This window comes from Cervus canadensis, chromosome 23 (genome assembly GCF_019320065.1).
Source record: "Cervus canadensis isolate Bull #8, Minnesota chromosome 23, ASM1932006v1, whole genome shotgun sequence".
In the NCBI taxonomy this organism is placed as follows: Eukaryota; Metazoa; Chordata; class Mammalia; order Artiodactyla; family Cervidae; genus Cervus; species Cervus canadensis.
This window is the reverse complement of record NC_057408.1, coordinates 53,370,692-53,376,691: the sequence shown is the minus strand read 5'-3', so window position 1 is coordinate 53,376,691 and position 6,000 is coordinate 53,370,692. Positions and strand designations below refer to the sequence as shown.

At 45.5% G+C, this 6,000-nt stretch overlaps 1 protein-coding gene across 9 annotated transcripts in view; it reads left to right on the top strand.

Moving 5' to 3' along the window:
- The first annotated feature begins 303 nt into the window (after positions 1-303).
- AKAIN1 (A-kinase anchor inhibitor 1) overlaps positions 304-6,000 on the top strand; it is a 49,232-nt gene continuing 43,535 nt past the window's right edge. For 2 of the 9 annotated variants that reach the window (XR_006264879.1, XR_006264881.1), the window contains exons 1-2: positions 440-578; positions 2,799-2,870. The gene's annotated coding sequence lies outside the window, so the exon portion shown is untranslated. The other 7 variants (XR_006264880.1, XR_006264882.1, XR_006264875.1 and 4 more) reach the window with 6 other exon arrangements.

The window sequence follows — 6,000 nt, the reverse complement described above, 5'->3', positions numbered from 1 at the left end:
TCGGTGTCCCCGGGGGTGTGACAAGCTCGGACACTTCCTAGGTGGCCCAGATCGTCCAGGGCGGTCTGCAGCAGCCTTCGCAGACTCGGAAAGTCTCGGGAAAAGCCACGGGGCAGGCGGGCGGGCATGCCTGGGACAGCAGGTCTGCCTTCTTGCACAGCAGCCGCCGAACCTGCTCCATGAGCGCGCCTTTATCCCTGCGCAGCGCGTGGTTCAGGCCCAGGACGTCCTGCATCAGGACCGCCAGCGCCTCCATCACCGCCCGCCCAGTTCCCCTCCGTGCCGCCGCGCCGCCGCCGGAAGTGCGTGTCGCTCGGGGGCGGGTCACGGCGGCGGCGCGTCTGGCCTCCGCGGTCCAGGCCGGGCCAAGGCCCGAGCAAGCGCCCGTGGGCAGGGTCGCCAGCATTATTGGCCGCAGAAGCGGCGAGCCGAGAGTCCTGGCGCCGGAGGGCGGCGGGGAAGAGAGGAAACATAGGGTAATTGGCGGCCGAAACGCGGGACCTGACGCCGCGCTCGGCGGAGGAATCTGACTTCGTGGCAGCGTGCAGCGACTTCCGGGGGGCTCCCTCCGCGGGCAGGTGCTTAAAGGGGAAGCCGCGCATCCGTGGGAGGCTGCGGGTTCGCCGGCCCCTGCCGAGGTATCATGCCGTCTTCCAAGTTTTTTGAAGTTCCACATTCCTGGATGTTAACATGTTACGCCCAAGACCTCACAGCCAGGAGGAGGCAGTTCTAATAAATCCCGCCCCCACCCCACCCCTGCTTGCAGAATAGGCCGTCCCTTGGGGCTTCCAACCTGCCAGGAGGCTTCCAGCCTCCCAGGTGCCTGACGCCTTAGCCTATCGCATCCTAGCTTCCCGGCTCTATGAAGCCCTTGCTGGTTCTTTGGTAGGTTTGTGTTTTTGTTTTCCTGAGGACACAAGTAACTCAGAGTTGACACACTTACTCTGGCTATAAAGTCGGGTGGGTCGTTGGCGGAAGCTTCCCGAGTGCTAGGTGTTTGAAGATGAGCTTGAACTTCAGGTGGCGCAGGGTCTGTAGATTGAAAGGGACCATGTCGAGATTAACGCCGTCTCTGTATGAATGAAAGGAACACGTTCCATCTGGTTCAGTTTAGCCAGTTTTCTGTTCCTTCTTGAGTCAGTTTTGGTGATTTGTGTGTTTCTAGGACATTTTTCAGCTTTGTTTAATATATTGGTGAACAATTATTCATGGCATTCTTTTATATAAAGTTGGTTGCATTGTCATTTTCGTTTCTGATTTTAGTTATTTACGTATTTTTTTCCCTCAGTCTAGCTAAAGTTTGTCAGTTTTGTTGATTTTTTACCCCCTAAGAACAAGACATTTGATTTCATGGAATCTATTGTTTTTCTGTTATCTATTTCACTTATTTCTGTTTTAATCTTTATTATTTACTTTGTTCAACTAGTTTTGGGTTTAATTTGCTCTTCTTTATCAAGTTTCTTAAAGTGTGTTATGGACCTAATTGGGTCCCTTCAAAATTCATATATTGAAGTTCTAATTCTCAGTGTGACTGTATTTGGAAATAAGGCATTTAGGGAGGCACTTAAGGTTAAAAGAGGTCAGAAGGGTGGTTTTGTTTTTCTGAAGAACACTGACTAATACATTCTTCTTTTAGTCATTTATAATTCTTCTTTAATCAAGGGTACATTCGTGGATATATTCTATAGGAAAATATCTTTCAAGTGTATTTCCTACCAAAATAAAACTACTTTTTACAAACAAGAACGAGGCCCATGAATTTGTGTGTCTGTGTGTGTGTGGTTCTATGCAGTCTCAAGATGTATTAAAAGGTTTGAAAATATATCGAATGATGGTACACACCTACTTTTTGCACAGGGTTCTGTGTGTGTGTGGTGTCCAGTTTTTTGCAGCCCCATGAACTGTAGCCCACCAGACTCCTCTTTCCATGGAGTTTTCTAGGCAAGAATACTGGAGTGAGTTGCCATTGTCTACTCCACGGGATCTTTCCAACCCAGGGGTCGAACCTGCATCACTTACGTCCCCTGCATTGGCAGGAGGATTCTTTATCACTAGCACCACCTGGTGAGATGTAAAGTTGAAGCTCAGGCAGAATTCTCTGGGAAAACTTCAGTGTTTGCGCTTAAGGCCTTCAACTGATTGAGTGGGGCCCACCCAAGTCATGGAGAGTAACTGCTCACTTTAAGGTCAATAATTCTAAATGTCAGTCACATCCAAAAAAAAAAAAACACACCTTCAGAGCAACATGTAGACCAATCTTTGACCAAACAATTAGTCACCATCGTCTTGCCAGGTTGACACATAAAATCAGCTACATGTACGTTTAGTCATTTTAGAATAAACATTGAAGACATTCAAAGAAGTGGCCCAGGCAAACATGGGCATTTGTAGAACTCATCTCAAAGTTATTTTTTATTTGACTCACAAATCTTTTAGAAAAGAAGTGACATCAGGAATATTTCAAAACAGTTAACTTCCTTTAGGCAAGTAAATGCAGAACCATGTCCCTGTCTGGGTGGGGTTACTCAGAATATATTTCAAACTGCTAAAAGAAGTTATAACAAAGGACAGTGTGACCAGCAAATAAATGGTTGTTTTTATTTCCAGCATGTACCTTCATCACTTGTTCACTCTCTTTGGGCCATCGTTTACAGTGACTCAAAGTGTGAGTCAGGGAGTGAGCTGTCCCCAGATAGCACATTAAAAAGACTTGTGAGACTCATAAACTATACAGGCTTGATGAATGGATCACGTATGGAATTGAAATAGCATTTTAAGTGGTTATATTTCTCTTGCAGATATCCTCAGGAGACAGTCTTCCTGCCTCCTGGAATGAATGCGCTTTGCTTTGATGTGGGCGCCATACTAAGGTAACAGTCTGTCTTGATCATTTGTCAGTGTGTCTGGAGCCCCAGCTATAGACACCAATCTTTACAGATTTGTAGGGGAATCAGATGAGTAATGCATGTGCACACATTTTGGAAGCAATCAAAAATTAGAATGTTGATGATACACGTAAGACAGTGTCTTTACCAAAGAGATTGTAAATGTCAGAGGATTTATCAGAGGCCATTTGTTGGTTGCGGAGCTGGATACAGTGTTTAAATGAATTTTGGCATTTTGGGTGGGAAGGATGGTTTAATTGAATTTTTGGAGCTTTCAGTGTGGGAAACAAAGCATTAAAGAATGTTCTGAACTCTAGATTTTAATAGCGGAGGCAATAATATGGCTTCTGTGACTCTCAGTTTAATGAGGTTAAGTGGTCCTTTAAAGGACAGAATTTTAAGACCAACTATTTGGGTTTATTGTAAAAAATACCAATCATGAAAAATTTTGAGAAAATGTTCTCTTACTTCCGGCCCCTCTTTATAATGCATTCATTGAAATGCTGATGCTCTTCATCTTGGGTCTTTGTCTTTTCCTCCTCTGCACCCTCTCCGTTTGTTATTAAAATCAGGATAAGACTACACTCCTCTGTATTCCAAAACTTCCAGATCTTTGCCTCCAGCTCTCTTCTCACCTCTGGACCACTATTCTCAACTGCTTCCGTGTGTCAAAAGGATAAAATGAAATCTAAGTTAAAATCCCTATCTCTGCATCAGCTTCTGTTGCAGAATCTCTAACTGGGCTAATAGCATCACTGTTCTGTTAGTTGACCCTAGCTGCTGGGTAAATTCCAAAATTTTAGTGGCTTACCCAAATAGATGTTTATTTCTTACTCAAGCAAAGTCCAGTCAGTGCAGAGAAGGTGTGAGCCTTGTTTCCAGGGACCCAGGCTCAGAGCAGCTCTTCTTTCATCCCTGGTGTGCGCTGATGTCCAGCTGATGGGGGAGAGAACTGAGGATGGACCGGAAGTGGTGCTCATCCTTGGCACTCATTCCTTTGACCCCAAATCAGTCACCTTGTCATGCCTGACTGCAGGGGAGACTGGGTTAGGTCATCTGCTCAGTGAGGGCTTACCTGATCACTACTATTTAAAATTTCCAACTTCTTCCCAGCACTCGCTCCCTATTCCCTTCTCCCACTTAATTTTTCTCCACAGCAACCATTCATCCTGGTGAAAAATACGTTTCTATATGTTTGTGCTTTTGTTCCTCCCTCCCCAACGAGAATGTAAGTGTAATGAGGAGAGGAGCCTTGTCAGCTTGTCAGCTTGGTTCCCTGTCATATCATCAAGGACTGTGCTCGACCTGTAAAAGTCTCAGTGTTTGTTAAAAGTGAGACTGAATGAATCCAAGTGCATATTGTGAGTAGGCAAGTCGGTCTATAAGTCTGGAGCTTAGAGGAAAGGTCTTCACTGGGGCAATGCATTTGGGACTCATTGGCATAGAGATAGGGTGACCATGTATCCAAGTTGGCCCTGAACAGTCTGGGCATAATTGCTAGTAGTACCCCACCTTTACTGTTAAAAATGCTCTGTTTTGAATGATCAATTGTAAAATTCTAAAAGTTCATGATAAATAAAACCATAGAACTGGATGGGGTTCCCTAGAGAAAACCTGTAAAGTAAAAACAGAAGAGGATCCAGGAGGAGCTTAGGTCCCTTAGGAACTTAGGTTCCCTAACTTTTAAAGCCTCAGAGAGGAGGGAGGAGCCAGAGAAGGAAGGAAAATCACAGAATCACAAAGCCAAGAAAAAAAGAGTGGTTCCAAAAGGAAAGTGAGAGATTGATCAAGTCAAAGTCTCCTGAGAGCTGGAGTTAAGAGACACCCGTGGAGTGAGAGACACCCGTGAGATACTTGGAAGTCAGGGAAGACCTTGGCAATAGAGCTCATGGTGGAGTGATTAGGGCAGAAGCCAGATTGATGTAATGGAGAGAGGAGAGATAAGGAAATGACAGCAAGTTATAGAAAATCCAATTAGTTTGGTTGTGAATATAAAAATTCTGGATCACCCATTTAGCAGATTGAGTGTGTGCTCAAGGCAAAGCTCATAGCAAAACAAATATGCAAGAATTTAGTACTTGACAATTTGAAACAATGAACTAAAGGAGTCATTGCCAACAGCTCATAGTTCTGTTGGGCCTTCTGTTCGTTGTTTTAATGTTGACTTTACACGTGGGAGAGGGTACCTGAGTACTCAGTCCACTGAGCAATCTGGTCTGGCCCTGAATGTGGTCACAGTGAAGGTGGGAGTGGCCTTGAGAGAGAACGTTTTCTGTTTTTGTTGGCAGAGATTTGAGCTGAAATGTTGCTGGGCAGGATCCACGTGAGAGGGACCTGCAGAGCACACAGGAGACGGCAGAGAGGATGGATGGTGGCCTTTCACCTGGGCAGGTGGGAGGACAATGGGAAGAGTGGCCAGAAGGTGGGTCGAAGGGTATGGACCAGCTATAACTGGAGGAGGATCTGGGCTCATGTACAGCTGGGTTTGTCCAGGTAGACATGGGAGGAGACGTCGCTGTGGCCTGAGGTCTTAAGTGTCCCTGAGATGGAGGAAAGACCACCTTTGTGTGCAGGAGGTGTCTGTCTGTGGTTTAGAGCAGGTAGAAGGGTGAGAAGATCAGTGACCAAGGAAACAACGTCAAGGGTGCTTTTGAGGTTGGTGATCATGAATCATCGGCCGACATGTCTTCAGTTACCCAGGTGATTACAGGAAATCACAGGCTTTTTCTGTGATTTCCAAAACCACCGAGAGAGAAGTATGTAAGAGGGACGTTATCTTCCACTTGTTTTTTTTGCTATGCCGTGAGTCAGCATAAACATGTGGGGAAAGTAGGGATCATTAGGAGAAAAACATTCTGGAAAACATTCACTCTGTTTTGTTTTGTTTCTTCTGCAGGAATGAGTGGGATTGATACTGAGGTTTTCCTGAGATGCAGGTCTCTCTGGATTGGGTGGGAGTCAGGGGGCCTGGGTCACAGTCCTGGTTCCGTTGGAACCACGTGAGCCTCTCTCTCTGAGTTTTGGATTTCTCACAGAAAAGCTGTGAACAGATGATCTTATTTTCCTTCCACTTCTAGAATCTATGAGTCTATGATGTTCTGTCTCCATCTCAGCT